This window comes from Psittacula echo (assembly GCF_963264785.1).
Source record: "Psittacula echo genome assembly, chromosome: 23".
Classification (NCBI taxonomy): Eukaryota; Metazoa; Chordata; class Aves; order Psittaciformes; family Psittacidae; genus Psittacula; species Psittacula echo.
Window position 1 is genome coordinate 1,624,201 of NC_137748.1, and position 25,467 is coordinate 1,649,667.

Sequence of the window (25,467 nt, forward strand, 5' to 3'; positions counted from 1 at the left end):
TACCTGGGATGCTGGGCAGCCGAGCACGGGTGCCAAAGAAGTTCCATTGTAATGGACTTTGAGTTGGGAAATGGAGGAGCGATAGCAATGCGGATGGCAGCGTTGCAAAGCTGACGTTCTGCAGAAGAGGCACAGCTCAAGTTTTTTGCCCTGGCTCTTCGTCTGTGGGAGCAGAGGCCAACCATTCATGCTGTACTCCCTGGAATGCTGGACAGCCGAGCACGGGTGCCAAAGAGGTTCCATTGTAATGGACTTTGAGTTGGGAAATGGAGGAGCGACATCAATGCGGATGGTACCGTTGCAAAGCTGACTTTCTGCAGAAGAGGCACAGCTCAAGTTTTTTGCCCTGGCTCTTTGGCTGTGGGAGCAGAGGCCAACCATTCGTGCTCTACTCCCTGGGATGCTGGGCAGCCGAGCCCTTGTGCCAAAGAGGTTCCATTGTAATGGACTTTGAATTGGGAAATGGAGGAGCGTCAGCAATGCGGATGGCACCGTTGCAAAGCTGACATTCTGCAGAAGAGGCACAGCTCACGTTTTTTGCCCTGGCTCTTCGGCTGTGGGAGCAGAGGCCAACCGTTCGTGCTCTACTCCCTGGGATGCTGGGCAGCTGAGCACGGGAGCCAAAGAGGTTCCATCGTAATATACTTTGAGTTGGGAAATGGAGGAGCGACAGCACTGTGGATGGCACCGTTGCAAAGTGGACTTTCTGCAGAAGAGGCACAGGTCAAGTTTTTTGCCCTGGCTCTTCGGCTGTGTCAGCAGTGGTCAACCGTTCGTGCTCTATTCCTTGGGATGCTGGGCAGCCAAGCACGGGTGTCAAGGTGATTCCATTGTAATGGACTTTGAGTTGGGAAATGGAGGAGCGACAGCAAACTGGATGGCACCGTTGCCAAGCTGACTTTCTGCAGAAGAGGCACAGCTCAAGTTTTTTGCCCTGGCTCTTCGGCTGTGGGAGCAGAGGCCAGCCGTTCGTGCTCTACTCCCTGGGATGCTGGGCAGCCGAGCACGGGTGCCAAAGAGGTTCCATTGTAATGGACTTTGAGTTGGGAAATGGAGGAGCTACAGCAATGCGTATGGCACCGTTGCCAAGCTGACTTTCTGCAGAAGAGGCACAGCTCACATTTTTTGCCCTGGCTCTTCGGCTGTGGGAGCAGAGGCCAACCATTCGTGCTCTACTCCCTGGGATGCTGGGCAGCCGAGCACGGGTGCCAAAGAGGTTCCATTGTAATATACTTTGAGTTGGGAAATGGAGGAGCGACAGCACTGTGGATGGCACCGTTGCAAAGCTGACTTTCTGCAGAAGAGGCACAGGTCAAGTTTTTTGCCCTGGCTCTTCGGCTGTGTCAGCAGTGGTCAACCGTTCGTGCTCTATTCCTTGGGATGCTGGGCAGCCAAGCACGGGTGTCAAGGTGATTCCATTGTAATGGACTTTGAGTTGGGAAATGGAGGAGCGACAGCAATGTGGATGGCACCGTTGCAAAATGCACTTTCTGCAGAATAGGCACAGGTCAAGTTTTTTGCCCTGGCTCTTCGGCTGTGTCAGCAGTGGTCAACCGTTCGTGCTCTACTCCCTGGGATGCTGGGCAGCCAAGCACGGGTGCCAAAGTGGTTCCATTGTAATGGACTTTGAGTTGGGAAATGGAGGAGCGACAGCAATGTGGATGGCACCGTTGCAAAGCTGACTTTCTGCAGAAGAGGCACAGCTCAAGTTTTTTGCCCTGGCTCTTCGGCTGTGGGAGCAGAGGCCAGCCGTTCGTGCTCTACTCCCTGGGATGCTGGGCAGCCGACCACGAGTGTGAAAGATGTTCCATTGTAATGGACTTTGAGTTGGGAAATGGAGGAGCGACAGCAATGCGGATGGCACCGTTGCAAAGCTGACTTTCTGCAGAAGAGGCACAGCTCAAGATTTTTGCCCTGGCTCTTCGGCTGTGTCAGCAGTGGTCAACCGTTCGTGCTCTATTCCTTGGGATGCTGGGCAGCCGAGCACGGGTGCCAAAGTGGTTCCATTGTAATGGACTTTGAGTTGGGAAATGGAGGAGCGACAGCAATGCGGATGGCACCGTTGCAAAGCTGACTTTCTGCAGAAGAGACACAGCTCAAGTTTTTTGCCCTGGCTCTTCGGCTGTGGGAGCAGAGGCCAACCGTTCGTGCTCTACTCCCTGGGATGCTTGTCAGCCGAGTACGAGTGCCAAAGAGGTTCCATTGTAATGGACTTTGAGTAGGGAAATGGAGGAGCGACAGCAATGCGGATGGCACCGTAGCAAAGCTGACGTTCTGCAGAAGAGGCACAGCTCACGTTTTTTGCCCTGGCTCTTCGGCTGTGTCAGCAGAGGCCAACCGTTCGTGCTCTACTCCCTGGGATACTGGGCAGCTGAGCACGGGTGCCAAAGAGGTTCCATTGTAATGGACTTTGAGTTGGGAAATGGAGGAGCGACAGCATTGCGGATGGCACCGTTGCAAAGCTGACTTTCTGCAGCAGAGGCACAGCTCACGTTTTTTGCCCTGGCTCTTCGGCTGTGGGAGCAGTGGTCAACCGTTCGTGCTCTATTCCTTGGGATGCTGGGCAGCCAATCACGGGTGCCAAAGAGGTTCCATTGTAATGGACTTTGAGTTGGTAAATGGAGGAGCGACAGCAAACCGGATGGCACCGTTGCCAAGCTGACTTTCTGCAGAAGAGGCACAGCTCAAGTTTTTTGCCCTGGCTCTTCGGCTGTGGGAGCAGTGGTCAACCGTTCGTGCTCTACTCCCTGGGATGCTGGGCAGCCGAGCACGGGTACCAAAGATGTTCCATTGTAATGGACTTTGAGTTGGGAAATGGAGGAGCGACAGCAATGCGGATGGCACCGTTGCAAAGCTGACTTTCTGCAGAAGAGGCACAGCTCAAGTTTTTTGCCCTGGCTCTTCGGCTGTGGGAGCAGAGACCAGGCATTCTTGCTCTACTCCCTGGGATGCTGGGCAGCCGAGCACGGGAGCCAAAGTGGTTCTATTGTAATGGACTTTGAGTTGGGAAATGGAGGAGCGACAGCAATGCGGATGGCACCGTTGGAAAGCTGACTTTCTGCAGAAGAGGCACAGCTCACGTTTTTTGCCCTGGCTCTTCGGCTGTGGGAGCAGAGGCCAACCGTTTGTGCTCTACTCCCTGGGATGCTGGGCAGCCGAGCACGGGAGCCAAAGTGGTTCCATTGTAATGGACTTTGAGTTGGGAAATGGAGGAGCGACAGCAATGAGGATGGCACCGTTGCAAAGCTGACTTTCTGCAGAAGTGGCACAGCTCAAGTTTTTTGCCCTGGCTCTTCGGCTGTGTCAGCAGTGGTCAACCGTTTGTGCTCTATTCCTTAGGATGCTGGGCAGCCAAGCACGGGTGCCAAAGTTATTCCATTGTAATGGACTTTGAGTTGGGAAATGGAGGAGCAACAGCAATGCGGATGGCACCGTTGCCAAGCTGACTTTCTGCAGAAGAGGCACAGCTCACGTTTTTTGCCCTGGCTCTTCGGCTGTGGGAGCAGAGGCCAACCGTTCGTGCTCTACTCCCTGGGATGCTGGGCAGCCGAGCACGGGTGAAAAAAAAAGAGGTTCCATTGTAATGGACTTTGAGTTGGGAAATGGAGGAGCGACAGCAATGCGGATGGCACCGTTGCAAAGCTGACTTTCTGCAGAAGAGGCACAGCTCAAGTTTTTTGCCCTGGCTCTTCGGCTGTGGGAGCAGAGGCCAACCGTTCGTGCTCTACTCCCTGGGATGCTCGGCAGCCGTGCCCGGATGCCAAAGAGGTTCCATTGTAATGGACTTTGAGTAGGGAAATGGAGGAGCGACAGCAAAGCAGATGGCACCGTTGCAAAGTGCACTTTCTGAAGAAGAGGCACAGCTCAAGTTTTTTGCCCTGGCTCTTCGGCTGTGGGAGCAGAGGCCAACCGTTCGTGCTCTACTCCCTGGGATGCTGGGCAGCCGAGCACGGGTGCCAAAGAGGTTCCATTGTAATGGACTTTGAGTTGGGAAATGGAGGAGCGACAGCAATGCGGATGGCACCGTTGCAAAGCGGACTTTCTGCGGAAGAGGCACAGCTCACGTTTTTTTCCCTGGCTCTTCGGCTGTGTCAGCAGAGGCCAACCGTTCGTGCTCTACTCCCTGGGATGCTGGGCAGCCGAGCACGGGAGCCAAAGTGGTTCCATTGTAATGGACTTTGAGTTGGGAAATGGAGGAGCGACAGCAATGCGTATGGCACCGTTGCAAAGCTGACTTTCTGCAGAAGAGGCACAGCTCAAGTTTTTTGCCCTGGCTCTTCGGCTGTGGGAGCAGAGGCCAGCCGTTCGTGCTCTACTCCCTGGGATGCTGGGCAGCCGAGTACGGGTGCCAAAGAGGTTCCATTGTAATGGACTTTGAGTTGGAAAATGGAGGAGCGACAGCATTGCGGATGGCACCGTTGCAAAGCTGACTTTCTGCAGAAGAGGCACAGCTCAAGTTTTTTGCCCTGGCTCTTCGGCTGTGGGAGCAGAGGCCAACTATTCGTGCTCTACTACCTGGAATGCTGGACAGCCGAGCACGGGTGCCAAAGAGGTTCCATTGTAATGGACTTTGAGTTGGAAAATGGATTAGTGACAGCAATGTGGATGGCACCGTTGCAAAGCTGACTTTCTGCAGAAGAGGCACAGCTCAAGTTATTTGCCCTGGCTCTTCGGCTGTGGGAGCAGAGGACAAGCGTTCGTGCTCTACTCCCTGGGATGCTGGGCAGCCGAGCACAAGTGCCAAAGAGGTTCCATTGTAATGGGCTTTGAGTAGGGAAATGGAGAAGCGACAGCAATGTGGATGGCACCGTTGCAAAGCTGACTTTCTGCAGAAGAGGCACAGCTCAAGTTTTTTGCCCTGGCTCTTCGGCTGTGGGAGCAGAGGCCAACCGTTCATGCTCTACTCCCTGGGATGCTGGGCAGCTGAGCACGGATGAAAAAAAAGAGGTTCCATTGTAATGGACTTTGAGTTGGGAAATGGAGGAGCGAGAGCAATGCAGATGGCACCGTTGCAAAGCTGACTTTCTGCAGAAGAGGCACAGCTCAAGTTTTTTGCCCTGGCTCTTCGGCTGTGGGAGCAGAGGCCAACCGTTCGTGCTCTACTCCCTGGGATGCTGGGCAGCCGAGCACGGGTGCCAAAGAGGTTCCATTGTAATGGACTTTGAGTTGGGAAATGGAGAAGCGACAGCAATGTGGATGGCACCGTTGCCAAGCTGACTTTCTGGAGAAGAGGCACAGCTCATGTTTTTTGCCCAGGCTCTTCGGCTGTGGGAGCAGAGGCCAACCATTCGTGCTGTACTCCCTGGGATGCTGGGCAGCCGAGCACGGGTGAAAAAAAAAGAGGTTCCATTGTAATGGACTTTGAGTTGGGAAATGGAGGAGCGACAGCAATGTGGATGACATCGTTGCAAAGCTGACGTTCTGCAGAAGAGGCACAGCTCACGTTTTTTGCCCTGGCTCTTCGGCTGTGGGAGCAGTGGTCAACCGTTCGTGCTCTACTCCCTGGGATGCTGGGCAGCCGAGAACGGGTGCCAAAGAGGTTCCATTGTAATGGACTTTGAGTTGGGAAATGGAGAAGCGACAGCAATGCAGATGGCACGGTTGCAAAGCTGACTTTCTGAAGAAGAGGCACAGCTCAAGTTTTTTGCCCTGGCTCTTCGGGTGTGGGAGCAGAGGCCAACCGTTCGTGCTCTACTCCCTGGGATGCTGGGCAGCCGAGCACGGGTACCAAAGAGGTTCCATTGTAATGGACTTTGAGTTGGGAAATGGAGGAGCGACAGCAATGCGGATGGCACCGTTGCAAAGCGGACTTTCTGCAGAAGAGGCACAGCTCACGTTTTTTTCCCTGGCTCTTCGGCTGTGTCAGCAGAGGCCAACCGTTCGTGCTCTACTCCCTGGGATGCTGGGCAGCCGAGCACGGGAGCCAAAGTGGTTCCATTGTAATGGACTTTGAGTTGGGAAATGGAGGAGCGACAGCAATGTGTATGGCACCGTTGCCAAGCTGACTTTCTGCAGAAGAGGCACAGCTCAAGTTTTTTGCCCTGGCTCTTCGCGTGTGGGAGCAGAGGCCAACCGTTCGTGCTCTACTCCCTGGGATGCTGGGCAGCCGAGCACGGGTGCCAAAGAGGTTCCATTGTAATGGACTTTGAGTTGGGAATTGGAGGAGCGACAGCATTGCGGATGGCACCGTTGCAAAGCTGACTTTCTGCAGAAGAGGCACAGCTCAAGTTTTTTGCCCTGGCTCTTCGGCTGTGGGAGCAGAGACCAACCATTCGTGCTCTACTCCCTGGGATGCTGGACAGCCGAGCACGGGTGCCAAAGAGGTTCCATTGTAATGGACTTTGAGTTGGAAAATGGATTAGTGACAGCAATGCGGATGGCACCGTTGCAAAGCTGACTTTCTGAAGAAGAGGCACAGCTCAAGTTTTTTGCCCTGGCTCTTCGGCTGTGGGAGCAGAGGGCAGCCGTTCGTTCTCTACTCCCTGGGATGCTGGGCAGCCGAGCACGGGTACCAAAGAGGTTCCATTGTAATGGACTTTGAGTTGGTAAATGGAGGAGCGACAGCAATGCGGATGGCACCGTTGCAAAGCGGACTTTCTGCAGAAGAGGCACAGCTCACGTTTTTTGCCCTGGCTCTTCGGCTGTGTCAGCAGAGGCCAACCGTTCGTGCTCTACTCCCTGGGATGCTGGGCAGCCGAGCACGGGAGCCAAAGTGGTTCCATTGTAATGGACTTTGAGTTGGGAAATGGAGGAGCGACAGCAATGCGTATGGCACCGTTGCCAAGCTGACTTTCTGCAGAAGAGGCACAGCTCAAGTTTTTTGCCCTGGCTCTTCGCCTGTGGGAGCAGAGGCCAACCGTTCGTGCTCTACTCCCTGGGATGCTGGGCAGCCGAGCACGGGTGCCAAAGAGGTTCCATTGTAATGGACTTTGAGTTGGGAAATGGAGGAGCGACAGCATTGCGGATGGCACCGTTGCAAAGCTGACGTTCTGCAGAAGAGGCACAGCTCACGTTTTTTGCCCTGGCTCTTCGGCTGTGGGAGCAGAGACCAACCATTCGTGCTCTACTCCCTGGAATGCTGGACAGCAGAGCACGGGTGCCAAAGAGGTTCCATTGTAATGGACTTTGAGTAGGGAAATGGAGGAGCGACAGCAATGCGGATGGCACCGTTGCAAAGTGCACAGTCTGCAGAAGAGGCACAGCTCAAGTTTTTTGCCCTGGCTCTTCGGCTGTGGGAGCAGAGGCCAACCGTTCATGCTCTACTCCCTGGGATGCTGGGCAGCTGAGCACGGATGAAAAAAAAGAGGTTCCATTGTAATGGACTTTGAGTTGGGAAATGGAGGAGCGAGAGCAATGCAGATGGCACCGTTGCAAAGCTGACTTTCTGCAGAAGAGGCACAGCTCAAGTTTTTTGCCCTGGCTCTTCGGCTGTGGGAGCAGAGGCCAACCGTTCGTGCTCTACTCCCTGGGATGCTGGGCAGCCGAGCACGGGTGCCAAAGAGGTTCCATTGTAATGGACTTTGAGTTGGGAAATGGAGAAGCGACAGCAATGTGGATGGCACCGTTGCCAAGCTGACTTTCTGCAGAAGAGGCACAGCTCATGTTTTTTGCCCAGGCTCTTCGGCTGTGGGAGCAGAGGCCAACCATTCGTGCTGTACTCCCTGGGATGCTGGGCAGCCGAGCACGGGTGAAAAAAAAAGAGGTTCCATTGTAATGGACTTTGAGTTGGGAAATGGAGGAGCGACAGCAATGTGGATGACATCGTTGCAAAGCTGACGTTCTGCAGAAGAGGCACAGCTCACGTTTTTTGCCCTGGCTCTTCGGCTGTGGGAGCAGTGGTCAACCGTTCGTGCTCTACTCCCTGGGATGCTGGGCAGCCGAGAACGGGTGCCAAAGAGGTTCCATTGTAATGGACTTTGAGTTGGGAAATGGAGAAGCGACAGCAATGCAGATGGCACGGTTGCAAAGCTGACTTTCTGAAGAAGAGGCACAGCTCAAGTTTTTTGCCCTGGCTCTTCGGGTGTGGGAGCAGAGGCCAACCGTTCGTGCTCTACTCCCTGGGATGCTGGGCAGCCGAGCACGGGTACCAAAGAGGTTCCATTGTAATGGACTTTGAGTTGGGAAATGGAGGAGCGACAGCAATGCGGATGGCACCGTTGCAAAGCGGACTTTCTGCAGAAGAGGCACAGCTCACGTTTTTTTCCCTGGCTCTTCGCCTGTGGGAGCAGAGGCCAACCGTTCGTGCTCTACTCCCTGGGATGCTGGGCAGCCGAGCACGGGAGCCAAAGTGGTTCCATTGTAATGGACTTTGAGTTGGGAAATGGAGGAGCGACAGCAATGTGTATGGCACCGTTGCCAAGCTGACTTTCTGCAGAAGAGGCACAGCTCAAGTTTTTTGCCCTGGCTCTTTGGCTGTGGGAGCAGAGGCCAACCGTTCGTGCTCTACTCCCTGGGATGATGGGCAGCCGAGCACGGGTGCCAAAGAGGTTCCATTGTAATGGACTTTGAGTTGGGAATTGGAGGAGCGACAGCATTGCGGATGGCACCGTTGCAAAGCTGACTTTCTGCAGAAGAGGCACAGCTCAAGTTTTTTGCCCTGGCTCTTCGGCTGTGGGAGCAGAGACCAACCATTCGTGCTCTACTCCCTGGGATGCTGGACAGCCGAGCACGGGTGCCAAAGAGGTTCCATTGTAATGGACTTTGAGTTGGAAAATGGATTAGTGACAGCAATGCGGATGGCACCGTTGCAAAGCTGACTTTCTGAAGAAGAGGCACAGCTCAAGTTTTTTGCCCTGGCTCTTCGGCTGTGGGAGCAGAGGGCAGCCGTTCGTTCTCTACTCCCTGGGATGCTGGGCAGCCGAGCACGGGTACCAAAGAGGTTCCATTGTAATGGACTTTGAGTTGGGAAATGGAGGAGCGACAGCAATGCGGATGGCACCGTTGCAAAGCGGAATTTCTGCAGAAGAGGCACAGCTCAAGTTTTTTTCCCTGGCTCTTCGGCTGTGTCAGCAGAGGCCAACCGTTCGTGCTCTACTCCCTGGGATGCTGGGCAGCCGAGCACGGGAGCCAAAGTGGTTCCATTGTAATGGACTTTGAGTTGGGAAATGGAGGAGCGACAGCAATGCGTATGGCACCGTTGCCAAGCTGACTTTCTGCAGAAGAGGCACAGCTCAAGTTTTTTGCCCTGGCTCTTCGCCTGTGGGAGCAGAGGCCAACCGTTCGTGCTCTACTCCCTGGCATGCTGGGCAGCCGAGCACGGGTGCCAAAGAGGTTCCATTGTAATGGACTTTGAGTTGGGAAATGGAGGAGCGACAGCATTGCGGATGGCACCGTTGCAAAGCTGACGTTCTGCAGAAGAGGCACAGCTCACGTTTTTTGCCCTGGCTCTTCGGCTGTGGGAGCAGAGACCAACCATTCGTGCTCTACTCCCTGGGATGATGGACAGCAGAGCACGGGTGCCAAAGAGGTTCCATTGTAATGGACTTTGAGTAGGGAAATGGAGGAGCGACAGCAATGCGGATGGCACCGTTGCAAAGTGCACAGTCTGCAGAAGAGGCACAGCTCAAGTTTTTTGCCCTGGCTCTTCGGCTGTGGGAGCAGAGGCCAACCGTTCATGCTCTACACCCTGGGATGATGGGCAGCCGAGCACGGATGAAAAAAAAGAGGTTCCATTGTAATGGACTTAGAGTTGGGAAATGGAGGAGCGAGAACAATGCAGATGGCACCGTTGGAAAGCTGACTTTCTGCAGAAGAGGCACAGCTCACGTTTTTTGCCCTGGCTCTTCGGCTGTGGGAGCAGAGGCCAACCGTTCGTGCTCTACTCCCTGGCATGCTGGGCAGCCGAGCCCTTGTGCCAAAGAGGTTCCATTGTAATGGACTTTGAGTTGGGAAATGGAGGAGCGACAGCAATGTGGACGGCACCGTTGCAAAGCTGACTTTCTGCAGAAGAGGCACAGCTCAAGTTTTTTGCCCTGGCTCTTTGGCTGTGGGAGCAGAGGCCAACCATTCGTGCTCTACTCCCTGGGATGCTGGGCAGCCGAGCACGGGTGAAAAAAAAAGAGGTTCCATTGTAATGGACTTTGAGTTGGGAAATGGAGGAGCGACAGCAATGCGGATGGCACCGTTGCCAAGCTGACTTTCTGCAGAAGAGGCACAGCTCAAGTTTTTTGCCCTGGCTCTTCGGCTGTGGGAGCAGAGGCCAGCCGTTCGTGCTCTACTCCCTGGGATGCTGGGCAGCCGAGCACGGGTACCAAAGAGGTTCCATTGTAATGGACTTTGAGTTGGGAAATGGAGGAGCGACAGCAATGCGGATGGCACCGTTGCAAAGCGGACTTTCTGCAGAAGATACACAGGTCACGTTTTTTTCCCTGGCTCTTCGGCTGTGTCAGCAGAGGCCAACCGTTCGTGCTCTACTCCCTGGGATGCTGGGCAGCCGAGCACGGGAGCCAAAGTGGTTCCATTGTAATGGACTTTGAGTTGGGAAATGGAGGAGCGACAGCAATGCGTATGGCACCGTTGCCAAGCTGACTTTCTGCAGAAGAGGCACAGGTCAAGTTTTTTGCCCTGGCTCTTCGGCTGTGGGAGCAGAGGCCAACCGTTCGTGCTCTACTCCCTGGGATGCTGGGCAGCCGAGCACGGGTGCCAAAGAGGTTCCATTGTAATGGACTTTGAGTTGGGAAATGGAGGAGCGACAGCATTGCGGATGGCACCGTTGCAAAGCTGACTTTCTGCAGAAGAGGCACAGCTCAAGTTTTTTGCCCTGGCTCTTCGGCTGTGGGAGCAGAGGCCAACCATTCGTGCTGTACTCCCTGGAATGCTGGACAGCCGAGCACGGGTGCCAAAGAGGTTCCATTGTAATGGACTTTGAGTTGGGAAATGGAGGAGCGACAGCAATGCGGATGGCACCGTTGCAAAGCTGACTTTCTGCAGAAGAGGCACAGCTCAAGTTATTTGCCCTGGCTCTTCGGCTGTGGGAGCAGAGGACAAGCGTTCGTGCTCTACTCCCTGGGATGATGGGCAGCCGAGCACGGGAGCCAAAGAGGTTCCATTGTAATGGACTTTGAGTAGGGAAATGGAGGAGCGACAGCAATGTGGATGGCACCGTTGCAAAGTGCACTTTCTGCAGAAGAGGCACAGCTCAAGTTTTTTGCCCTGGCTCTTCGGCTGTGGGAGCAGAGGCCAACCGTTCGTGCTCTACTCCCTGGGATGCTGGGCAGCCGAGCACGGATGAAAAAAAAGAGGTTCCATTGTAATGGACTTTGAGTTGGGAAATGGAGGAGCGAGAGCAATGCAGATGGCACCGTTGCAAAGCTGACTTTCTGCAGAAGAGGCACAGCTCACGTTTTTTGCCCTGGCTCTTCGGCTGTGGGAGCAGAGGCCAACCGTTCGTGCTCTACTCCCTGGGGTGCTGGGCAGCTGAGCACGGGTGAAAAAAAAAGAGGTTCCATTGTAATGGTCTTTGAGTTGGGAAATGGAGGAGCGACAGCAATGCGGATGGCACCGTTGCAAAGCTGACTTTCTGCAGAAGAGGCACAGCTCAAGTTTTTTGCACTGGCTCTTCGGCTGTGTCAGCAGTGGTCAACCGTTTGTGCTCTATTCCTTGGGATGCTGGGCAGCCAAGCACGGGTGCCAAAGTGATTCCATTGTAATGGACTTTGAGTTGGGAAATGGAGGAGCGACAGCAATGCGGATGGCACCGTTGCCAAGCTGACTTTCTGCAGAAGAGGCACAGCTCACGTTTTTTGCCCTGGCTCTTCGGCTGTGGGAGCAGAGGCCAACCGTTCGTGCTCTACTCCCTGGGATGCTGGGCAGCCGAGCACGGGTGAAAAAAAAAGAGGTTCCATTGTAATGGACTTTGAGTTGGGAAATGGAGGAGCGACAGCAATGCGGATGGCACCGTTGCAAAGCTGACTTTCTGCAGAAGAGGCACAGCTCAAGTTTTTTGCCCTGGCTCTTCGGCTGTGGGAGCAGAGGCCAACCGTTCGTGCTCTACTCCCTGGGATGCTGGGCAGCCGTGCCCGGATGCCAAAGAGGTTCCATTGTAATGGACTTTGAGTAGGGAAATGGAGGAGCGACAGCAATGCAGATGGCACCGTTGCAAAGTGCACTTTCTGCAGAAGAGGCACAGCTCATGTTTTTTGCCCTGGCTCTTCGGCTGTGGGAGCAGAGGCCAACCGTTCGTGCTCTACTCCCTGGGATGCTGGGCAGCCGAGCACGGGTGCCAAAGAGGTTCCATTGTAATGGACTTTGAGTTGGGAAATGGAGGAGCGACAGCATTGCGGATGGCACCGTTGCAAAGCTGACGTTCTGCAGAAGAGGCACAGCTCACGATTTTTGCCCTTGCTCTTCGGCTGTGGGAGCAGAGACCAACCATTCGTGCTCTACTCCCTGGAATGCTGGACAGCCGAGCACGGGTGCCAAAGAGGTTCCATTGTAATGGACTTTGAGTTGGAAAATGGATTAGTGACAGCAATGCGGATGGCACCGTTGCAAAGCTGACTTTCTGCAGAAGAGGCACAGCTCAAGTTATTTGCCCTGGCTCTTCGGGTGTGGGAGCAGAGGCCAACCGTTCGTGCTCTACTCCCTGGGATGCTGGGCAGCCGAGCACGGGTGCCAAAGGTGTTCCATTGTAATGGACTTTGAGTAGGGAAATGGAGGAGCGACAGCAATGCGGATGGCACCGTTGCAAAGTGCACAGTCTGCAGAAGAGGCACAGCTCAAGTTTTTTGCCCTGGCTCTTCGGCTGTGGGAGCAGAGGCCAACCGTTCGTGCTCTACACCCTGGGATGATGGGCAGCCGAGCACGGATGAAAAAAAAGAGGTTCCATTGTAATGGACTTTGAGTTGGGAAATGGAGGAGCGAGAACAATGCAGATGGCACCGTTGCAAAGCTGACTTTCTGCAGAAGAGGCACAGCTCACGTTTTTTGCCCTGGCTCTTCGGCTGTGGGAGCAGAGGCCAACCGTTTGTGCTCTACTCCCTGGGATGCTGGGCAGCCGAGCACGGGTGCCAAAGAGGTTCCATCGTAATGGACTTTGAGTTGGGAAATGGAGGAGCGACCGCAATGCAGATGGCACCGTTGCAAAGCTGACTTTCTGCAGAAGAGGCACAGCTCAAGTTTTTTGCCCTGGCTCTTTGGCTGTGGGAGCAGAGGCCAACCATTCGTGCTCTGCTCCCTGGGATGCTGGGCAGCCGAGCACGGGTGAAAAAAAAAGAGGTTCCATTGTAATGGACTTTGAGTTGGGAAATGGAGGAGCGACAGCAATGTGGATGACATCGTTGCAAAGCTGACTTTCTGCAGAAGAGGCACAGCTCACGTTTTTTGCCCTGGCTCTTCGGCTGTGTCAGCAGTGGTCAACCGTTCGTGCTCTATTCCTTGGGATGCTGGGCAGCCAAGCACGGGTGCCAAAGTGGTTCCATTGTAATGGACTTTGAGTTGGGAAATGGAGGAGCGACAGCAATGCGGATGGCACCGTTGCCAAGATGACTTTCTGCAGAAGAGGCACAGCTCAAGTTTTTTGCCCTGGCTCTTCGGCTGTGGGAGCAGAGGCCAGCCGTTCGTGCTCTACTCCCTGGGATGCTGGGCAGCCGAGCACGGGTACCAAAGAGGTTCCATTGTAATGGACTTTGAGTTGGGAAATGGAGGAGCGACAGCAATGCGGATGGCACCGTTGCAAAGCGGACTTTCTGCAGAAGATACACAGGTCACGTTTTTTTCCCTGGCTCTTCGGCTGTGTCAGCAGAGGCCAACCGTTCGTGCTCTACTCCCTGGGATGCTGGGCAGCCGAGCACGGGAGCCAAAGTGGTTCCATTGTAATGGACTTTGAGTAGGGAAATGGAGGAGCGACAGCAATGCGTATGGCACCGTTGCCAAGCTGACTTTCTGCAGAAGAGGCACAGCTCAAGTTTTTTGCCCTGGCTCTTCGCGTGTGGGAGCAGAGGCCAACCGTTCGTGCTCTACTCCCTGGGATGCTGGGCAGCCGAGCACGGGTGCCAAAGAGGTTCCATTGTAATGGACTTTGAGTTGGGAAATGGAGGAGCGACAGCATTGCGGATGGCACCGTTGCAAAGCTGACTTTCTGCAGAAGAGGCACAGCTCAAGTTTTTTGCCCTGGCTCTTCGGCTGTGGGAGCAGAGGCCAACCATTCGTGCTGTACTCCCTGGAATGCTGGACAGCCGAGCACGGGTGCCAAAGAGGTTCCATTGTAATGGACTTTGAGTTGGAAAATGGATTAGTGACAGCAATGCGGATGGCACCGTTGCAAAGCTGACTTTCTGCAGAAGAGGCACAGCTCACGTTTTTTGCCCTGGCTCTTCGGCTGTGGGAGCAGAGGACAAGCGTTCGTGCTCTACTCCCTGGGATGCTGGGCAGCCGGGAAGGAGTGCCAAAGAGGTTCCATTGTAATGGACTTTGAGTAGGGAAATGGAGGAGCGACAGCAATGTGGATGGCACCGTTGCAAAGTGCACAGTCTGCAGAAGAGGCACAGCTCAAGTTTTTTGCCCTGGCTCTTCGCGTGTGGGAGCAGAGGCCAACCGTTCGTGCTCTACTCCCTGGGATGCTGGGCAGCCGAGCACGGATGAAAAAAAAGAGGTTCCATTGTAATGGACTTTGAGTTGGGAAATGGAGGAGCGAGAGCAATGCAGATGGCACCGTTGCAAAGCTGACTTTCTGCAGAAGAGGCACAGCTCCAGTTTTTTGCCCTGGCTCTTCGGCTGTGGGAGCAGAGGCCAACCGTTCGTGCTCTACTCCCTGGGATGCTCGGCAGCCGAGCACGGGTACCAAAGATGTTCCATTGTAATGGACTTTGAGTTGGGAAATGGAGGAGCGACAGCAATGTGGATGGCACCGTTGCAAAGCTGACTTTCTGCAGAAGAGGCACAGCTCAAGTTTTTTGCCCTGGCTCTTCGGCTGTGGGAGCAGAGGCCAACCGTTCGTGCTCTACTCCCTGGGATGCTGGGCAGTCGAGCACGGGTACCAAAGAGGTTCCATTGTAATGGACTTTGAGTTGGGAAATGGAGGAGCGACAGCAATGCGGATGGCACCGTTGCAAAGCTGACTTTCTGCAGAAGAGGCACAGCTCACGTTTTTTGCCCTGGCTCTTCGGCTGTGGGAGCAGAGGCCAACCGTTTGTGCTCTACTCCCTGGGATGCTGTGCAGCCGAGCACGGGTGCCAAAGAGGTTCCATCGTAATGGACTTTGAGTTGGGAAATGGAGGAGCGACCGCAATGCAGATGGCACCGTTGCAAAGCTGACTTTCTGCAGAAGAGGCACAGCTCAAGTTTTTTGCCCTGGCTCTTTGGCTGTGGGAGCAGAGGCCAACCATTCGTGCTCTACTCCCTGGGATGCTGGGCAGCCGAGCACGGGTGAAAAAAAAAGAGGTTCCATTGTAATGGACTTTGAGTTGGGAAATGGAGGAGCGACAGCAATGTGGATGACATCGTTGCAAAGCTGACTTTCTGCAGAAGAGGCACAGCTCAAGTTTTTTGCCCTGGCTCTTCGGCTGTGTCAGCAGTGGTCAACCGTTCGTGCTCTATTCCTTGGGATGCTGGGCAGCCAAGCACGGGTGCCAAAGTGGTTCCATTGTAATGGACTTTGAGTTGGGTAATCGAGGAGCGACAGCAATGCGGATGGCAGCGTTGCCAAGCTGACTTTCTGCAGAAGAGGCACAGCTCAAGTTTTTTGCCCTGGCTCTTCGGCTGTGGGAGCAGAGGCCAGCCGTTCGTGCTCTACTCCCTGGGATGCTGGGCAGCCGAGCACGGGTACCAAAGAGGTTCCATTGTAATGGACTTTGAGTTGGGAAATGGAGGAGCGACAGCAATGCGCATGGCACCGTTGCAAAGCGGACTTTCTGCAGAAGATACACAGCTCACGTTTTTTTCCCTGGCTCTTCGGCTGTGTCAGCAGAGGCCAACCGTTCGTGCTCTACTCCCTGGGATGCTGGGCAGCCGAGCACGGGAGCCAAAGTGGTTCCATTGTAATGGACTTTGAGTTGGGAAATGGAGGAGCGACAGCAATGCGTATGGCACCGTTGCCAAGCTGACTTTCTGCAGAAGAGGCACAGCTCAAGTTTTTTGCCCTGGCTCTTCGCGTGTGGGAGCAGAGGCCAACCGTTCGTGCTCTACTCCCTGGGATGCTGGGCAGCCGAGCACGGGTGCCAAAGAGGTTCCATTGTAATGGACTTTGAGTTGGGAAATGGAGGAGCGACAGCATTGCGGATGGCACCGTTGCAAAGCTGACTTTCTGCAGAAGAGGCACAGCTCAAGTTTTTTGCCCTGGCTCTTCGGCTGTGGGAGCAGAGGCCAACCATTCGTGCTGTACTCCCTGGAATGCTGGACAGCCGAGCACGGGTGCCAAAGAGGTTCCATTGTAATGGACTTTGAGTTGGGAAATGGAATAGTGACAGCAATGCGGATGGCACCGTTGCAAAGCTGACTTTCTGCAGAAGAGGCACAGCTCACGTTTTTTGCCCTGGCTCTTCGGCTGTGGGAGCAGAGGACAAGCGTTCGTGCTCTACTCCCTGGGATGATGGGCAGCCGAGCACGGGTGCCAAAGAGGTTCCATTGTAATGGACTTTGAGTAGGGAAATGGAGGAGCGACAGCAATGTGGATGGCACCGTTGCAAAGTGCACAGTCTGCAGAAGAGGCACAGGTCAAGTTTTTTGCCCTGGCTCTTCGGCTGTGGGAGCAGAGGCCAACCGTTCGTGCTCTACTCCCTGGGATGCTGGGCAGCCGAGCACGGATGAAAAAAAAGAGGTTCCATTGTAATGGACTTTGAGTTGGGAAATGGAGGAGCGAGAGCAATGCAGATGGCACCGTTGCAAAGCTGACTTTCTGCAGAAGAGGCACAGCTCCAGTTTTTTGCCCTGGCTCTTCGGCTGTGGGAGCAGAGGCCAACCGTTCGTGCTCTACTCCCTGGGATGCTGGGCAGCCGAGCACGGGTACCAAAGATGTTCCATTGTAATGGACTTTGAGTTGGGAAATGGAGGAGCGACAGCAATGCGGATGGCACCGTTGCAAAGCTGACTTTCTGCAGAAGAGGCACAGCTCAAGTTTTTTGCCCTGGCTCTTCGGCTGTGGCAGCAGAGGCCAACCGTTCGTGCTCTACTCCCTGGGATGCTGGGCAGTCGAGCACGGGTACCAAAGAGGTTCCATTGTAATGGACTTTGAGTTGGGAAATGGAGGAGCGACAGCAATGCGGATGGCACCGTTGCAAAGCTGACTTTCTGCAGAAGAGGCACAGCTCACGTTTTTTGCCCTGGCTCTTCGGCTGTGGGAGCAGAGGCCAACCGTTCGTGCTCTACTCCCTGGGGTGCTGGGCAGCTGAGCACGGGTGAAAAAAAAAGAGGTTCCATTGTAATGGTCTTTGAGTTGGGAAATGGAGGAGCGACAGCAATGCGGATGGCACCGTTGCAAAGCTGACTTTCTGCAGAAGAGGCACAGCTCAAGTTTTTTGCCCTGGCTCTTCGGCTGTGTCAGCAGTGGTCAACCGTTTGTGCTCTATTCCTTGGGATGCTGGGCAGCCAAGCACGGGTGCCAAAGTGATTCCATTGTAATGGACTTTGAGTTGGGAAATGGAGGAGCAACAGCAAACCGGATGGCACCGTTGCCAAGCTGACTTTCTGCAGAAGAGGCACATCTCAAGTTTTTTGCCCTGGCTCTTCGGCTGTGGGAGCAGAGGCCAACCGTTCGTGCTCTACTCCCTGGGATGCTGGGCAGCCGAGCACGGGTGCCAAAGACGTTCCATTGTAATGGACTTTGAGTTGGGAAATGGAGGAGCGACAGCAATGCGGATGGCACCGTTGCAAAGCTGACTTTCTGCAGAAGAGGCACAGCTCAAGTTTTTTGCCCTGGCTCTTCGGCTGTGGGAGCAGAGGCCAACCATTCGTGCTGTACTCCCTGGGATGCTGGGCAGCCGAGCACGGGTGCCAAAGAGTTTCCATTGTAATGGACTTTGAGTTGGGAAATGGAGGAGGGACTGCAATGCGGATGGCACCGTTGCAAAGCTGACTTTCTGCAGAAGAGGCACAGCTCAAGTTTTTTGCCCTGGCTCTTCGGCTGTGGGAGCAGAGGCCAAGCGTTCGTGCTCTACTCCCTGGGATGCTGGGCAGCCGAGCACAAGTGCCAAAGAGGTTCCATTGTAATGGACTTTGAGTTGGGTAATCGAGGAGCGACAGCAATGCAGATGGCACCGTTGCAAAGCTGACTTTCTGCAGAAGAGGCAGAGCTCAAGTTTTTTGCCCTGGCTCTTCGGCTGTGGGAGCAGAGGCCAACCGTTCGTGCTCTACTCCCTGGGATGCTGGGCAGCCGAGCACGGATGAAAAAAAAAGAGGTTCCATTGTAATGGACTTTGAGTAGGGAAATGGAGGAGCGACAGCAATGCGGATGGCACCGTTGCAAAGCTGACTTTCTGCAGAAGAGGCACAGCTCAAGTTTTTTGCCCTGGCTCTTCGGCTGTGGGAGCAGAGGCCAACCGTTCGTGTTCTACTCCCTGGGATGATGGGCAGCCGGGAAGGAGTGCCAAAGAGGTTCCATTGTAATGGACTTTGAGTTGGGAAATGGAGAAGCGACAGCAATGCAGATGGCACCGTTGCAAAGCTGACTTTCTGCAGAAGAGGCACAGCTCAAGTTTTTGCCCAGGCTCTTCAGCTGTGGGAGCAGAGGCCAACCATTCGTGCTCTACTCCCTGGGATGCTGGGCAGCCGAGCACGGGTGAAAAAAAAAGAGGTTCCATTGTAATGGACTTTGAGTTGGGAAATGGAGGAGCAACAGCAATATGGATGACATCGTTGGAAAGCTGACGTTCTGCAGAAGAGGCACAGCTCACGTTTTTTGCCCTGGCTCTTCGGCTGTGGGAGCAGTGGTCAACCGTTCGTGCTCTAAACCCTGGAATGCTGGACAGCCGAGCTCGGGTGCCAAAGAGGTTCCATTGTAATGGACTTTGAGTTGGGAAATGGAGGAGCGACAGCAAACCGGATGGCACCGTTGCCAAGCTGACTTTCTGCAGAAGAGGCACAGCTCAAGTTTTTTGCCCTGGCTCTTCGGCTGTGGGAGCAGAGGCCAGCCGTTCGTGCTCTACTCACTGGGATGCTGGGCAGCCGAGCACGGGTACCAAAGATGTTCCATTGTAATGGACTTTGAGTTGGGAAATGGAGGAGCGACAGCAATGCGGATGGCACCGTTGCCAAGCTGACTTTCTGCAGAAGAGGCACAGCTCAAGTTTTTTTCCCTGGCTCTTCGGCTGTGTCAGCAGTGGCCAACCGTTCGTGCTCTACTGCCTGGGATGCTGGGCAGCCGAGCACGGGAGCCAAAGTGGTTCTATTGTAATGGACTTTGAGTTGGGAAATGGAGGAGCGACAGCAATGCGGATGGCACCGTTGCAAAGCTGACTTTCTGCAGAAGAGGCACAGCTCACGTTTTTTGCCCTGGCTCTTCGGCTGTGGGAGCAGAGGCCAACCGTTCGTGCTCTACTCCCTGGGGTGCTGGGCAGCTGAGCACGGGTGAAAAAAAAAGAGGTTCCATTGTAATGGACTTTGAGTTGGGAAATGGAGGAGCAACAGCAAACCGGAAGGCACCGTTGCCAAGCTGACTTTCTGCAGAAGAGGCACAGCTCAAGTTTTTTGCCCTGGCTCTTCGGCTGTGGGAGCAGAGGCCAACCGTTTGTGCTCTACTCCCTGGGATGCTCGGCAGCCGAGCACGGGTGCCAAAGACGTTCCATTGTAATAGAATTTGAGTTGGGAAATGGAGGAGCGACAGCAATGCGGATGGCACCGTTGCAAAGCTGACGTTGTGCAGAAGAGGCACAGCACACGTTTTTTGCCCTGGCTCTTCAGCTGTGGGAGCAGAGGGCAACCATTCTTGCTGTACTCCCTGGGATGCTGGGCAGCCGAGCACGGGTGCCAAAGAGGTTCCATTGTAATGGACTTTGAGTTGGGAAATGGAGGAGCGACTGCAATGCGGATGGCACCGTTGCAAAGCTGACTTTCTGCAGAAGAGGCACAGCTCACGTTTTTTGCCCTGGCTCTTCGGCTGTGGGAACAGAGGCCAACCATTCGTGCTCTACACCCTGGGATGATGGACAGCCGAGCACGGGTGCCAAAGAGGTTCCATTGTAATGGACTTTGAGTTGGGAAATGGAGGAGCGACAGCAATGCGGATGGCACCGTTGCAAAGCTGACTTTCTGCAGAAGAGGCAGAGCTCAAGTTTTTTGCCCTGGCTCTTCGGCTGTGGGAGCAGAGGCCAACCGTTCGTGCTCTACTCCCTGGGATGCTGGGCAGCCGAGCACGGGTGAAAAAAAAAGAGGTTCCATTAGTAATGGACTTTGAGTTGGGAAATGGAGGAGCGACAGCAATGCGTATGGCACCGTTGCAAAGCTGACTTTCTGCAGAAGAGGCACAGCTCACGTTTTTTGCCCTGGCTCTTCGGCTGTGGGAGCAGAGGCTAGCCGTTCGTGCTCTACTCCCTGGGATGCTGGGCAGCCGAGCACGGGTGCCAAAGAGGTTCCATTGTAATGGACTTTGAGTTGGGAAATGGAGGAGCGACAGCAATGTGGATGGCACCGTTGCAAAGCTGACTTTCTGCAGAAGAGGCACAGCACATGTTTTTTGCCCTGGCTCTTCGGCTGTGTCAGCAATGGTCAACCGCTCGTGCTCTATTCCTTGGGATTCTGGGCAGCCAAGCACGGGTGCCAAAGTGGTTCCATTGTAATGGACTTTGAGTTGGGAAATGGAGGAGCGACAGCAATGCGGATGGCACCGTTGCAAAGCTGACTTTCTGCAGAAGAGGCACATCTCACGTTTTTTGCACTGGCTCTTCGGCTGTGGGAGCAGAGGCCAACCGTTCGTGCTCTACTCCCTGGGATGCTGGGCAGCCGAGCACAGGTGCCAAAGAGTTTCCATTGTAATGGACGTTGAGTTGGGAAATCGAGGAGCGACAGCAATGTGGATGGCACCGTTGCAAAGCTGACTTTCTGCAGAAGAGGCACAGCTCACGTTTTTTGCCCTGGCTCTTTGGCTGTGGGAGCAGAGGCCAACCGTTCGTGCTCTACTCCCTGGGATGCTGGGCAGCCGAGAACGGGTGCCAAAGAGGTTCCATTGTAATGGACTTTGAGTTGGGAAATGGAGGAGCGACAGCAATGTGGACGGCACCGTTGCAAAGCTGACGTTCTGCAGAAGAGGCACAGCTCACGTTTTTTGCCCTGGCTCTTCTGCTGTGGCAGCAGAGGCCAACCCTTCGTGCTCTACTCCCTGGGTTGCTGGGCAGCCGAGCACGAGTGCCAAAGAGGTGCCATTGTAATGGACTTTGAGTTGGGAAATGGAGAAGCGACAGCAATGTGGACGGCACCGTTGCAAAGCTGACGTTCTGCAGAAGAGGCACAGCTCACGTTTTTTGCCCTGGCTCTTCGGCTGTGGGAGCAGAGGCCAGCCATTCGTGCTCTACTCCCTGGGATGCTGGGCAGCAGAGCCCGGGTGAAAAAAAAAGAGGTTCCATTGTAATGGACTTTGAGTTGGGAAATGGAGGAGCAACAGCAATGCGGATGGCACCGTTGCAAAGCTGACTTTCTGCAAAAGAGGCACAGCTCAAGTTTTTTTCCCTGGCTCTTCGGCTGTGGGAGCAGAGGGCAACCATTCGTGCTCTACTCCCTGGGATGCTGGGCAGCCGAGCACGGATGCCAAAGAGGTTCCATTGTAATGGACTTTGAGTTGGGAAATGGAGGAGCGACAGCAAAACGGATGGCATCGTTGCAAAGCTGACTTTCTGCAGAAGAGGCACAGCTCAAGTTTTTTGCCCTGGCTCTTCGGCTGTGGGAGCAGAGGCCAGCCGTTCGTGCTCTACTCACTGGGATGCTGGGCAGCCGAGCACGGGTACCAAAGATGTTCCATTGTAATGGACTTTGAGTTGGGAAATGGAGGAGCGACAGCAATGCGGATGGCACCGTTGCCAAGCTGACTTTCTGCAGAAGAGGCACAGCTCAAGTTTTTTTCCCTGGCTCTTCGGCTGTGTCAGCAGTGGCCAACCGTTCGTGCTCTACTGCCTGGGATGCTGGGCAGCCGAGCACGGGAGCCAAAGTGGTTCTATTGTAATGGACTTTGAGTTGGGAAATGGAGGAGCGACAGCAATGCGGATGGCACCGTTGCAAAGCTGACTTTCTGCAGAAGAGGCACAGCTCACGTTTTTTGCCCTGGCTCTTCGGCTGTGGGAGCAGAGGCCAACCGTTCGTGCTCTACTCCCTGGGGTGCTGGGCAGCTGAGCACGGGTGAAAAAAAAAGAGGTTCCATTGTAATGGACTTTGAGTTGGGAAATGGAGGAGCAACAGCAAACCGGAAGGCACCGTTGCCAAGCTGACTTTCTGCAGAAGAGGCACAGCTCAAGTTTTTTGCCCTGGCTCTTCGGCTGTGGGAGCAGAGGCCAACCGTTTGTGCTCTACTCCCTGGGATGCTCGGCAGCCGAGCACGGGTGCCAAAGACGTTCCATTGTAATAGAATTTGAGTTGGGAAATGGAGGAGCGACAGCAATGCGGATGGCACCGTTGCAAAGCTGACGTTGTGCAGAAGAGGCACAGCACACGTTTTTTGCCCTGGCTCTTCAGCTGTGGGAGCAGAGGGCAACCATTCTTGCTGTACTCCCTGGGATGCTGGGCAGCCGAGCACGGGTGCCAAAGAGGTTCCATTGTAATGGACTTTGAGTTGGGAAATGGAGGAGCGACTGCAATGCGGATGGCACCGTTGCAAAGCTGACTTTCTGCAGAAGAGGCACAGCTCACGTTTTTTGCCCTGGCTCTTCGGCTGTGGGAACAGAGGCCAACCATTCGTGCTCTACACCCTGGGATGATGGACAGCCGAGCACGGGTGCCAAAGAGGTTCCATTGTAATGGACTTTGAGTTGGGAAATGGAGGAGCGACAGCAATGCGGATGGCACCGTTGCAAAGCTGACTTTCTGCAGAAGAGGCAGAGCTCAAGTTTTTTGCCCTGGCTCTTCGGCTGTGGGAGCAGAGGCCAACCGTTCGTGCTCTACTCCCTGGGATGCTGGGCAGCCGAGCACGGGTGAAAAAAAAAGAGGTTCCATTAGTAATGGACTTTGAGTTGGGAAATGGAGGAGCGACAGCAATGCGTATGGCACCGTTGCAAAGCTGACTTTCTGCAGAAGAGGCACAGCTCACGTTTTTTGCCCTGGCTCTTCGGCTGTGGGAGCAGAGGCTAGCCGTTCGTGCTCTACTCCCTGGGATGCTGGGCAGCCGAGCACGGGTGCCAAAGAGGTTCCATTGTAATGGACTTTGAGTTGGGAAATGGAGGAGCGACAGCAATGTGGATGGCACCGTTGCAAAGCTGACTTTCTGCAGAAGAGGCACAGCACATGTTTTTTGCCCTGGCTCTTCGGCTGTGTCAGCAATGGTCAACCGCTCGTGCTCTATTCCTTGGGATTCTGGGCAGCCAAGCACGGGTGCCAAAGTGGTTCCATTGTAATGGACTTTGAGTTGGGAAATGGAGGAGCGACAGCAATGCGGATGGCACCGTTGCAAAGCTGACTTTCTGCAGAAGAGGCACATCTCACGTTTTTTGCACTGGCTCTTCGGCTGTGGGAGCAGAGGCCAACCGTTCGTGCTCTACTCCCTGGGATGCTGGGCAGCCGAGCACAGGTGCCAAAGAGTTTCCATTGTAATGGACGTTGAGTTGGGAAATCGAGGAGCGACAGCAATGTGGATGGCACCGTTGCAAAGCTGACTTTCTGCAGAAGAGGCACAGCTCACGTTTTTTGCCCTGGCTCTTTGGCTGTGGGAGCAGAGGCCAACCGTTCGTGCTCTACTCCCTGGGATGCTGGGCAGCCGAGAACGGGTGCCAAAGAGGTTCCATTGTAATGGACTTTGAGTTGGGAAATGGAGGAGCGACAGCAATGTGGACGGCACCGTTGCAAAGCTGACGTTCTGCAGAAGAGGCACAGCTCACGTTTTTTGCCCTGGCTCTTCTGCTGTGGCAGCAGAGGCCAACCCTTCGTGCTCTACTCCCTGGGTTGCTGGGCAGCCGAGCACGAGTGCCAAAGAGGTGCCATTGTAATGGACTTTGAGTTGGGAAATGGAGAAGCGACAGCAATGTGGACGGCACCGTTGCAAAGCTGACGTTCTGCAGAAGAGGCACAGCTCACGTTTTTTGCCCTGGCTCTTCGGCTGTGGGAGCAGAGGCCAGCCATTCGTGCTCTACTCCCTGGGATGCTGGGCAGCAGAGCCCGGGTGAAAAAAAAAGAGGTTCCATTGTAATGGACTTTGAGTTGGGAAATGGAGGAGCAACAGCAATGCGGATGGCACCGTTGCAAAGCTGACTTTCTGCAAAAGAGGCACAGCTCAAGTTTTTTGCCCTGGCTCTTTGGCTGTGGGAGCAGAGGCCAAATGTTCGTGCTCTAAACCCTGGGATGCTGGGCAGCCGAGCACGGGTGCCAAAGAGGTTCCATTGTAATGGACTTTGAGTTGGGAAATGGAGGAGCGACAGCAATGCGGATGGCACCGTTGCAAAGCTGACTTTCTGCAAAAGAGGCACAGCTCAAGTTTTTTGCCCTGGCTCTTCAGCTGTGGGAGCAGAGGCCAACCATTCTTGCTGTATTCCCTGGGATGCTGGACAGCCGAGCACGGGTGCCAAAGAGGTTCCATTGTAATGGACTTTGAGTTGGGAAATGGAGGAGCGACTGCAATGCGGATGGCACCGTTGCAAAGCTGACTTTCTGCAGAAGAGGCACAGCTCAAGTTTTTTGCCCTGGCTCTTCGGCTGTGGGAGCAGAGGCCAAACGTTCGTGCTCTAAACCCTGGAATGCTGGACAGCCGAGCTCGGGTGCCAAAGAGGTTCCATTGTAATGGACTTTGAGTTGGGAAATGGAGGAGCGACAGCAATGCGGATGGCACCGTTGCAAAGCTGGCTTTCTGCAGAAGAGGCACAGCTCACGTTTTTTACCCTGGCTTTTCGGCTGTGGGAGCAGAGGCTAGCCGTTCGTGCTCTACTCCCTGGGATGCTGGGCAGCCGAGCACGGGTGCCAAAGAGGTTCCATTGTAATGGACTTTGAGTTGGGAAATGGAGGAGCGACAGCAATGCGGATGGCACCGTTGCAAAGCTGACTTTCTGCAGAAGAGGCACAGCACACGTTTTTTGCCCTGGCTCTTCGGCTGTGGGAGCAGTGGTCAACCGCTCGTGCTCTATTCCTTGGGATTCTGGGCAGCCAAGCACGGGTGCCAAAGTGGTTCCATTGTAATGGACTTTGAGTTGGGAAATGGAGGAGCGACAGCAATGCGGATGGCACCGTTGCAAAGCTGACTTTCTGCAGAAGAGGCATATCTCACGTTTTTTGCACTGGCTCTTCGGCTGTGGGAGCAGAGGCCAACCGTTCGTGCTCTACTCCCCGGGATGCTGGGCAGCCGAGCACAGGTGCCAAAGAGTTTCCATTGTAATGGACGTTGAGTTGGGAAATCGAGGAGCGACAGCAATGTGG